Source organism: Thamnophis sirtalis, unplaced genomic scaffold (assembly GCF_051295495.1).
Source record: "Thamnophis sirtalis isolate CommonGarterSnake01/CBP01778 unplaced genomic scaffold, rThaSir2_p1.2 scaffold_13, whole genome shotgun sequence".
Taxonomy (NCBI): Eukaryota; Metazoa; Chordata; class Lepidosauria; order Squamata; family Natricidae; genus Thamnophis; species Thamnophis sirtalis.
In genome coordinates, this window is record NW_028261393.1 from 3,373,453 (window position 1) to 3,385,318 (window position 11,866).

Here is an 11,866-nt window from a genome sequence, read left to right on the forward strand (position 1 = left end):
GTTTCCTGGTGATTAGTCCAAAGTCATCCACTTGACTTTCATCCCTAAGGCAGGACTAGAATTCACTCTCTCCTGGTGATGGGCCCAAAGTCACCCAACTTGTTTTCATGCCCAAGGCGGGACTAGAACTCACTGTCTCCTGGCCCAAAGTCACCCAGCTGGCTTTCCTGCCTAAGGAGGGACTAGAACTCACCGTCTCCTGGTGATTAGCTCAACCACCCAGTTGGCTTTCATGCCTAAGGCTGGACTAGAACTCACTGTCTCCTGGTGATTGGCCCAAAGTCACCCAGCCAGCTTTATGCCTCAGGTGGGACTAGAACTCAACGTTTCCTGGTGATTAGTCCAAAGTCATCCACTTGACTTTCATCCCTAAGGCAGGACTAGAATTCACACTCTCCTGGTGATGGGCCCAAAGTCACTCAACTTGTTTTCATGCCCAAGGCGGGACTAGAACTCACGATCTCCTGGTGATGGGCCCAAAGTCACCCAGCCAGCTTTTATGCCTAAGGTGGAACTAGAATTCAGCATCTCCTGGTGATTGGCCCAAAGTCACCCAACTTGTTTTCACGCCCAAGGTGGGACTAGAACTCCCTGTCTCCTGGTGATTGGCCCAAATTCACTCTGGCAACTTTCATGCCTAAGACAGAACTATAACTCCTGTTTTCCAGCCCAACCCTTTCCCCACTCCACAAAGCTGGCAATCTCTTTTATTTCTGTCCTATGAAAATATTCTTCTTTTGGAAAATAATGCATAAAGCTCCCTCCAAGTGGGTATGGGGGGGGGGGGGAGACCAGAGGTGATAAGTCAAACCGCTTCCTCTTGATATTTTAGTTTCTTGCAGAATCAATGCTAACGTTTATTCTGGCCTTCTGGAAGAAAAAGTCTTTAGATTAAGGCAGTGTTTCTCAACCTTGGCAACTTGAAGATGTCTGGACTTCAACTCCCAGAATTCCCCAGCCAGCGAATGCTTGGCTGGGGAATTCTGGGTTAAAAAACCCAGAATTTTTCCCCAAACCCTTGGGGAATTCCAAGGTTGAAAAACACTGGATTAAGGAACATTTCCCTTTGGAAGCACATGGGGATTAGCGCACGTTTGAAATATCCCAACCCAGCGAGGCAAGGGAGAAAATGAGTCAAAATTTAAAAAGGTCTTTTCTCATTAATGCGCCGAGCGGCTTCCAAAGTAGATTGGAAGTCAATAAGGCCTCATTAGAGAGGGGTGGAATTTAATACCCTCTTGAGAGCCACGTCTTCGGTGCGGGAGAAATGGACATGATTCCTAAGACCGGTCTCACATGTGCTCCCGAGGGAGGTCCCAGCTTCCCCTGCAAAGGGACAGGGGGTGGGGGTGGGCTCCCATTGAACGATCCCACGTCACGTCATCTCTACAGCTAGGAACAGTTGCTAGGGAACTCCTTTGGGCCCGCCCACTTTCTACAGCCTCCGCTCTTGCACGCGTGTCTGTCTATAATTAGTGTGCAAAAAAACATCAGCACTAGATGGATGCTATTGAAAAGGAGAATGCATCTCCTTTCAGGAGAGAGTTTTTCCAACTTGGCAACTCAGAGAGGTGTGGACTTCAACTCCCAGAATTCCTCAGATAGTGTGCCAATGAACTTGAGTTCTAGTCCCACTTTAGGCATGAAAGATGACTTGGTGACTTTGGGTCAATCACCAGGAGATGGTAAATTCTAGTCCCACCTTAGCCATGAAAGCTGGTTGGGTGACTTTGGACCAATCACCAGGAGACAGTGAGTTCTAGTCCCACCTTCGACATGAAAGATGACTGGGTGACTTTGGGTCAATCACCAGGAGACGTTGAATTCTAGTCCCGCCTTAGGAATGAAAGCTGGTTGGGTGACTTTGGGCCAATCACCAGGAGACAGTGAGTTCTAGTCCTCCTCTAGGCATGAAAGATGACTTGGTGACTTGGGGTCAATCACCAGGAGACGGTGAGTTCTAGTCCCACCTTAGGCATGAAAGATGACTTGGTGACTTTGGGTCAATCACCAGGAGATGGTAAATTCTAGTCCCACCTTAGGCATGAAAGCTGGTAGGGTGACTTTGGCCCAATCACCAGGAGACAGTGAGTTCTAGTCCCGCCTTAGGCATGAAAGCTGGTTGGGTGACTTTGAGCCAATCACCAGGAGACGGTGAGTTCTAGTCCTGCTCTAGGCATGAAACTCCTTGATTAGTTTCCATCCATTGTTTCTTGCCTTGCTTTCTGGTGCCTTGGAAATCAGGTGGACCCGCTCTCCTTTGTGGCAGCCCCTCAAATATTTTGAACTCTGCTATCCTGTTCCCCCTGTTCCTCCTTTTCTCTAGGCTGGCCAAACCCAATTTCTGCAAATGCATCGAAAGAGATGCTTCTCCAGCTGTAGTAAGTTCAGAGTTCCAGTTTGCACGAACAGATTGGAAAGCAGAAGGTTTTCTTAGAGAAACTTAACCCGTAGCCTTGCAGTTGTCACCACGACAAAAATACATCCTTCATCTGGGCTCCTTCCAGTGTTGCCTCTAAATTCTTTAGAGAGTTAGAAATGGCAAATTACAGTCCTGGGATTGGGGAAGTTGAGACTGGGAACTTCTGCATACTTCAATTTTGAAATATTATACATGCACGCGATGTTGCATTTGCAAAGATGCTAGACTAGAAACAGTTCGAGGAATTAAAAAAAAAAAAACCAGAACATCTGCATTCAGCAAAGGAGGCTCCCTTTCGGTATCTTGGAGTTCCTCGTTTTTATCAAATCTGTCCAAATTCAAGCTGTTTTTTTTTTTAAAGGGTTACATTAATATTTTAATGCACTCGGGGTACAGGTTACTTCAAACATATGCGGGGTTTTTTTTTTTGCAATTTTGTCAAGCTGTGTAAGGTTTATTTTTCTCCTGAAACGCCTGGAGATCGCATTTCCATAAATACATTCATATTCGGGAAGACTTCTCCTTATTATACCCAGCGCCGGTACATTTTAAAACAAAAAAACCCGATATTCAAAGAGCGACGAAGAGGTAGGGCTGGGAAATGGAAAACGGCGTACGTCTGCATTCCAGTGGGGATCATTGGGGGCTCTGTATCTCCCCCTTTCCCACAGGCCCAGATAGGTTAGGTAGCATCTCCAGGGCTCCGTTTAATCTCTGGCTGCAGGAGATAAAAATCTGGCATCTGTCATTTGCCGGTATGTCTTTTATGCCTCTTTTCTTTCAGCGGTGGAATAAGGTGGCAAATTAAATCTGAGCCAGCCCAAGGATGCACATCTGCCAATTCATTTCTGGGTGTTGCCTATTCTACTTGTGGGGAAATAGTTCTACAGTTTGTAGAAAGAGAGGAGCTGCAGGAGATCACAAAAAGGACAGTTTTGCAAACCACAGGAGGGGAGACGACAAAAGCACGGGAGTTTCACAAGGAAAAGTAATGTATGGGTTTCCCTCGCACATACGTGCTTGTCATTCCCGGCTCTAGGGGGCACTGCACATCTCCGTTTCAAAGCCGAAGAGCCAGCGCTGTCCGAAGATGTCTCCGTGGTCATGTGGCCGGCATGACTCAACACCGAAGGCGCACGGAACGCAGTTCCCTTCCCACCAAAGGTGGTTCCTATTTTTCTACTTGCATTTTTTTTTACGTGCTTTCGAACTGCAGAAGCTGGGACAAGTAACGGGAGCTCACTCCCTTATGCGGAGCTAGGGATTCGAACCACTGTCTTAGCTACTGAGCCACTGCATCCCCTTACTGTGTGGGAGGGGGTTACAAATACTGTACTATAGCAAGGTAAGGGGTTGGGGGGGGAGGAAGTGTCTTTTTTGATGGCAGAGAAAGGTGTGGAATAGATCTCTTCCACATTTTGACGCATGGATGCAACCCATCTGGGTTTTTCCCCCCCGTAGCAGATTGGAACCTGTTACTAGGATATTTGCCTCTCGGAGTAGAAGGTAGTTGGTGCAAATTTACTCACACATGGCATGGCGTAAACAACCAGCTACACCTGTTCCTTTTCCCTCCTCCTTATCGCTTCTTCGGCACTAACGGCAAATTACGAGGCAGCGATACAACACACCAGCACTTTCTGTTGAGCTCAGCCAAGGTAGCAACGCGAGAACATCTGGCTTTTTTTGTCTATGGCAGACTTTAATTCCCAGAATTCCTCAGCCAGCAAACTTTTAAGCCTGGCGGACTTCAATTCCCAGAATTCTCCAGCCAGCAAAGCTTTAAGCCTGGTAGACTTCAATTCCCAGAATTCTCCAGCCAGCAAAGCTTTAAGTGTGGCGGACTTCAATTCCCAGAATTCCCCAGCCAGCAAACTTTTAAGCCTGGCGGACTTCAATTCCCAGAATTCTCCAGCCAGCAAAGCTTTAAGCCTGGTAGACTTCAATTCCCAGAATTCTCCAGCCAGCAAAGCTTTAAGTGTGGCGGACTTCAATCCCCAGAATTCTCCAGCCAGCAAAGCTTTAAGCCTGGTGGACTTCAATTCCCAGAATTCCCCAGCCAGCAAAGCTTTAAGCCTGGCGGACTTCAATTCCCAGAATTCTCCAGCCAGCAAAGCTTTAAGCCTGGCGGACTTCAATTCCCAGAATTCTCCAGCCAGCAAAGCTTTAAGCCTGGTGGACTTCAATTTCCAGAATTCCTCAGCTAGCAAAGCTTTAAGCCTGGCGGACTTCAATTCCCAGAATTCCTCAGCCAGCAAAGCTTTAAGCCTGGCGGACTTCAATTCCCAGAATTCCTCAGCTAGCAAAGCTTTAAGCCTGGCGGACTTCAATTCCCAGAATTCCCCAGCTAGCAAAGCTTTAAGCCTGGCGGACTTCAATTCCCAGAATTCCCCAGCCAGCAAAGCTTTAAGCCTGGCGGACTTCAAATCCCAGAATTCTCCAGCCAGCAAAGCTTTAAGCCTGGCGGACTTCAAATCCCAGAATTCCCCAGCCAGCAAAGCTCCAGAAGGCCTCCAGGCTTAAAGTTGCCAAGGTTGGAGACCCCTGGTCTAGGGAGATTCTCAGTCCTCCAGCTCATGGTTATCCCAAAGGTGATTTGGAAGATGTTTCACTTCTCATCCAGGAAGCAGAAGAAGGATGAGAAGCGAAACGTCTTCCAAGAAAATCCAGAAAGTCCAGTTGCCCCTTGAGGGGGGGAGGGAGGGGGGGAAAGCCCCTTTGGGAAATCTGGTTTGCATGCAGCTTTAATCTTTCCCAGGATGGGGAAGAAAGGATAATAAAAGGTAAAAGTCTCCCTGCGTAATGCAATAGTAACCGATAATGAAAAGATTAATAGCAGTTAGACTTATATACCGCTTCATAGGGCTTTCAGCCCTCTCTAAGCGGTTTACAAAGTCAGCATATTGCCCCCAACAACAATCCGGGTCCTCATTTTACCCACCTTGGAAGGATGGGAGGCTGAGTCAACCTTGAGCCGGTGAGATTAGAACCGCCGAACTGCAGATAACAGTCAGCTGAAGTGGCCTGCAGTACTGCACCCTAACCACTGCGCCACCTTGGCTCTTAAAAGATTTGAGGGGCTGCCCCCAAAGAAGAAGGAGCCAACTTATTCTGCAAAGCACCAGCAAGCAGGAGAAGAAGGAATGGATGGAAACTAAGTCAAGGAGAGACGCAACTAAGGAGTTCCTGAGGGTGAGGACAATTAATCAGTGGAACAACTTGCCTCCAGAAGCTGGGGCTGCGCCAACACTGGAGGTTCTTAAGAAGAGATTGGAGAACCATTTGAAATGGTAGAGGGTCTCCTGCTTGAGCATGTGGGGGGGGGTTGGACTAGAGGACCTCCAAGGTCCCTTCCAACTCTATTATCCTGTTACAAAAACCCAGCCTGGCGCTTTGGCTTCAGGGCCAAATCTTGCGTGAGAAACAGGACAGGCCCATGAGTGTATAAACCTCTTTCCTGTCTTCCCTAAGAAAGGCTCAAGGCATGGACAGGTAATCCTCGATTTATAACGCTTGGCTTAGCAACCGTTCCAAGTTACAACGGCCCTGTTTTAAAAAAAAGGCTCGTTTTGCCACACTTACGACTGTTGTTGCAGCCTCCTCGAATGGTCACGTGATCAAAGTTCAGACACTCGGCCATGGGTTCGTATTTGTGACGGTCGCAGTGTACCGGGGGGTCACATGATCCCTTGGGGGGGGAAGTCAAGGGGGGGGGGAAGGATTCGCTTAACAAACCGGGGGACTAACAGCCAACTGCAGCCGTTCGCTTCCCACATGTGCCAGGAAAAGCTGTTAGAAAAAGGGAGCAAAACTCACTTAGCCCCTGTTCTCGCTTAGCGACAGAAATGTGGGGCTCGGCTGCGGCCGTAAGTCGAGGACAAGCTAGATTCCATTCTACTGGAGAACCCCAGGCGGAAGACGGAGGATCTAAATTCAATAGGGGGAAGAAAGGAATCCCTGCCAAATTCACACATACTCACACACTCTCTCTCTGTCTGTCTCTCTGTCTGTCTCTCTCTCTCTGGACCCTACAGAGAGCCAATTTAGGCATTTGAAGAGATTTTAAAATCAGAAAGCATCCTTTTTCTCCAACTCCTCCCTACCTTCCTTCTTCCCTTCTTCCTCCCTCCCACTTCCTTCCTCCCTCCCTCTTCCTTCTTCCTTCCCTCCCTCTTCTTTCCTTTCTTCCTCCCACCCTCCCTCCCTCTTCCTTCCTCCCTCCCTGCTTCCCTCCCTCCCTCTTCCTTCCTTCATTCTTCCCTTCTTCCTTCCTCCCTCCCTCTTCCTCCCTCTGTCCCCCTCCCTCTTCCTTCTTCCCTCCCTCCCTCTCCTTCCTTTCTTCCTCCCTCCCTCCATCTTCCTTCCTTCCTCCCTCCCTACTTCCCTCCCTCTTCCTTCCTTCCTTCTTCCTCCCTCCCCTTTTCCTTCTTCCCTCCCTCCCTCCCTCTTCCTTCCTTTCTTCCTCCCTCCCTCTTCCTTCCTTCCTTCCTCCCTCCCTTTTTCCTTCTTCCCTCCCTTCCTCTTCCTTCCTTTCTTCCTCCCTCCCTCTTCCCTTCTTCCTCTCTCCCTCCCTGCTTCCTTCCTTCCTTCTTTCCTTCCTTCCTTCCTTCCTTCCTTCCCTCCCTGGTGCAGCTGAGATGTGTAACGGTTTGAAGGAATTTCTGCAATTTCACACCTCTCCTTTTTCCAGCCAAGGGGCTCACACAGGGGCCATCGCTTCCTCAAGCTCCCCCAGCTACCCTGGGATTCCCCCCCCCCAATTCCCACCACTCCAGCAAAAAACGCTTCCATCACATTGAATATTTCATGCCCACCGTTCCAAGCCCATTCCAAATGTTTCATTCTACGCTTTGGGGAGCCCATCAACCAGCCTTCCAAGCCTGGAATCTGGGCGCCCGGATGCCAAAAGATGGGCTTGTTTGTTCGTTTTTAAATCAAATCACATCCACTGGTTGTTTAAAACTCCGGGAATCTGGATGGAAGATACTCGAGACGAAAACATACAAATGCTTTTCATGGCATTTAACGGGCAGGGCGCGTTGCCATTCCTAAACCACTGTAAGGTTTGCGATTGGCACCTTCCCTTCAACGTTTCAGCAAACACCCCCCGCCCCCCCGTGCCATCAAGCTCTCCTAGAGACCCCCATTTGCAACTTTTTTTTGATGGTGGTGGTGAATTGAAACCCTGTGCCAATTCCCAGGGGCAACTCTTACCCTGGATCGACGTATACAGACCCCCACCCCCGTCACTAAAGATATATGCTTGCTGGACGCATCCCCCTCCCTCCCCCCCCACCCCCAAGATCCTTCGTCCCTCTGCCCTCCCCCCCCCCCACTTGCCCATCCCATTGGCCCGGTGAATCACAAAAACATTTTTGAGGCTGGTGAGACGGGAGGGGTTGGGTAGGGCTGGACGCGTATCTTCCTCCCCCACCACCCCGCGCCCGCCGCCGCCCCGCCCGTAGCGAGGGAAGAGGTGGAAAAACGATCCACTCGGCACCTCGGAAGTTGTGTCTATAGCAACTGTCCTAGCCCGACGCCTGGGAGGTACCCAGGGAGACGGAAAAGATGGTTTGTGGGGGGGGGGGGGGGAGAGAAGCACGATAGAAGGAAGAAGGATGGGGCTGCTTGCTCCTTTTAGTCGGTTCTTTTCCATTGGAGGGGGGGCGCAGAGACCCCTCTGTTTCCTATCCTCCTTTGGCTAAAATCCAGCTGGCTCTCGATCCTAACTGGCCAACAATTCCTCGAGGGTATTAAAGCTGTCTCCCTCCCTCCCTCGGTCCTCCCCCACCCCCGCTGGTAGCCAGGGAGGGGATCCCCCAGCAGGAGAGGACGGAGGGAGCCCTCGCGCCAGGCTGGAGAGGTGGGGTCGTAGCAGAATCCCCCAAAGGGCTGGGGAGGGTTAGACTGGGCAGCAAGCGAAGGGGCTGGCGGTGGAGTGGAGCCAAGGAGCCGGGAACGCTCAGCTCCCGAGAAAGCGGGATCGAGACCCGCCAACAGCTGCGATTGCCACTTACCTCCCCAAGCCCCTTCTTTCCTCCTCCGCGATGGCTGAGCCGAGCAGAGCCGGTCACTCCCTGGCCATGCGGGCTCCCGGGGTGGGTGGCTTCGGTGGGGCGGCCGGCAAGGCGGGAGGCAGGGGGGGGGACACCCCAAGACAGGAGCCCCGGGAGAGCGGCCGCTGGCAGAGAAGCGGCCCCAGCCAGCCAGCCAGCCAGCCCGCCCGCCCGCGTGCCTCGCTCGCAGCAGAGAGAGCCCGCCTCTGGGGGGAGGTGGCGAGGGCTGGAGGGAGGGAGGGAGGGGCTGGCGGGCGGGCGGGAGAGGAGGAGGAGGAGGGAGGGGAGAGGAGGAAGGAGGAAGAAGAGGGAGGAGGAGGAGGAGGAAGGAAGGAAGAGGAGGAGAAGGGGAGGGAAGAGGAAGAGGAGGAGGGGAGAATGGAGGAGGAGGAAGGGGGAGGAAGAGAAAGAGGAGGAAGGAGGAGGAGGAAGAGGCGGGAGGAGGAAGAGGAAGGAAGATGAGGAGGGGAGAAGGAAGAGGAGTAGGAGAAGGAAGGATAAGGGGAGGGGATGAGGAAGGAGGAAGAAGAGGGAGGGGGAGAAGGAAGAGGAGGAGGAATAAGAAGAAGGAAGAAGAGGAGGGAGGAAGGGAGCAGAGAGGAGGGAAGAGGAGGAGGAAGAGGAGAAGGCGTCGGGGAAGGGGACCCTGAAAGGGAGTCAGCGCCCTCCAAATTGACAAAATTGAAGCGGGAACAAGAAGGCGCCCATCAAAAGATGGGGAAACTACAAGCCCCATCATCCCCAGTAGTCAGAGGCTGAACCCACCTGGGGGCCTCGGATAAAGCCGGGCCCGGGATGCCTTGGCAGGAGAGGCACGACATAAAGGGTCAACTCTGCCAGCTTTGCCCACTTGGCCGTCCCAGACTCGCTCTCTCGCCCAGGGACGGAAGAGCCATTTCAGCACCAGGGAGCGCCGGACAGCTCCCCGGCTCGGATGGCGCGTCCAGCCGCCTTGAATTGGATTCCCTGCCTTCAAATTGCCCGAGTTCAGGTTTCCTTCCCACGTTCATTCAGGGAAAAAGCCCGACCCGAAGGCTGGAAGGTTTGCCTTTTGGCCTAACCCGATGCAGGACTCGAACCCAATCCTAACCGGCAGCCCCAGGATGCTTCTTTCCCAGTAGACACTATTTATTAGATTTTTATCCCGCCTTTTATTACTTTGGAGGCTGCGGCCAGTCCTAATGCAGATGATCCTCGACTTACGACCACAATTGAGCCCAGGATTTCTGTTGTTACGTGAGACGTTTGTTAAATGAGTTTTGCCCTGTTTTACGACGACGCCGTTGTGAAGCGAATCACTGCAGCTCCTAAGTTATCCACCTGTTGGCTGTTCAGAGAAGCTGGCTTCTTCCCCGTTGATTTTGCTTGTCAGGTCGCAAAATGGGACCACCTGAACCCAGAACGCTACAACCGTCATAAATAAGAAACCAAGCTTGGGGATGCTGCAACGGTCGTTAAGTGTGGAAAAGCGGCCATCCGTTGCTTTTTTCTGTGCCCTTGCAACTTCAAACGGTTACTAACCCAACTTTTGTAAGTCAAGGACTATCTGTACTCCTTCCTCCTCCCATTTCCCCCACAACAACAGCCCTGCGAGGTGGGTTGAGTCGAGGAAAAAAGGGATCTCCCTTTCCAAATCTCGAAAATGGGAATGTTGTGTGGACATTTTCCTTCTAGGCGGGTTTGAAACCCCACAGTTCCTAACCAGGGTCTACTAGCTGGTGTACTTCGCGACAAAACTATGCGATCGGGCTGTGCAGGAGGAATTCAGTTCACAATCCGTTGTCTGAGTGGTGGCCGGTGATTGAAACACATACGGGGAATATCGCTCCCGCCACCTTGAGTCCGGAAGCAGTTCCATAGGTGGAAGGCGTAGACATTTTAGTGAGGTACCAACATTTAATACTCTAAGGAGCCCCGGACCACTCCTGAGTGAAGGAGTGGAACGTCTGCCAGTTTGAACTGAGGTAACGGAATGTGAGGCAACTGGCAGTTGGAACAGAGTTCTTCTCAGGTGGGGAGGGGGAGTAGAATGTCTAACTCCTTAGCATCAGAGCATGTTAATATAAGACAATTGGCAGTTGGAAGAGTTCTTTTCAGGTGGGGAGGGGGAGTAGAATGTCTAACTCCTTAGCATTAGAGCATGTTAATATAAGACAATTGGCAGTTGGAACAGAGTTGTTTTCAGGTGGGGAGGGGGAGTAGAACTCCTTAGCCTCAGAGGGCGTTAATTACTGTGTAAGAAATACTAATGATCTGAGGGTCATTTCGACATATCCTTTCTTAGCAAGCGCCTAGAAGCCAAGAGGAACATATGTGCCAAATTTCAAGTTTGTAGGTTTTACGGTTCTGGAGATTTCGTGATGAGCGAGTGGTATTTGCCTTTGATATGTAGAGGAAAGGGATAGAAGTACTGGGGAGTGGTCCCACACATTTGGAGGCCCACAACATGGAGAAAGTTGGGCAAAGGGCTGGGGAAGGGAGAAACTGAGACTCTCTTGGAAATTCGACAAAAGCAGGGAACGGCGTTCTCTTGGGAGGCAAACCCATCATTCCCCAACACGGATCGTGTTCAATTTATGACTCTAATTGAGACCAGAAGGACCATTGTAGGCCATTGTGTGTCATTAAGTGGGTTACATGGCCACATCCAATATTAGGACTTTTGCAGGGGTTACGCCAAGGTGGGGTTTGTTAAACAAATCCATTATACCCGGAAACTGGGGGGGGGGGAGGAAAGTCAAAAATTGCAGCCATGGGACTGCAGGACAGCTGTCAATCAAGTTGGTTGCCCGGTGTCCAAAATGTGATGTGGCCGCCTATGTATCTGCAGCTATTAGAATTTCAAAATTGGGTCATAAGTATCTTTTTTGGGGGGTGGGGTAAGGTTCGTCGTAACTTTGAATGGCTGTTAAGCGAGGACTACTTGTGTACAGCGGTTTTCCCTGCTTCTGTCTTAAAATGGAAGGAGAATCCATGGCCTCATGAGGCAGGCAGTTCCATCCCTCAACAGTTCAAAGGCTTCTCCCCGTTTATTTATCTAGTCCCGTCTACAATCTCTCCGTTCTTGGCTTCCTGGCTGCTTTCGAAAGCAACGGTGATTTCTCCTCCATTTTCTGCAGAACAGCTGTTCAGCGCCGGCCGACGATCCTTGCAGATCCCTTAATCTCCTCGCTAAGATCAATAAAAGGGTTCCTAAGGAGGATCTAGATTTTCTAGATCCCTTGAGAGTTGAGGCCTCCGTTCCTGCAAAGGCTGGGTCCTCGCTTTCTGCAGCTTTTCAGAAGCTCATCGGAAGAAGAGATTTCGCAGAATCCGGTTCGAGCCCTCCTCCGAATTTGGATTCCTGGATGTCAACAGCCCGAGGTACGCACGCACACACCTCCATCCC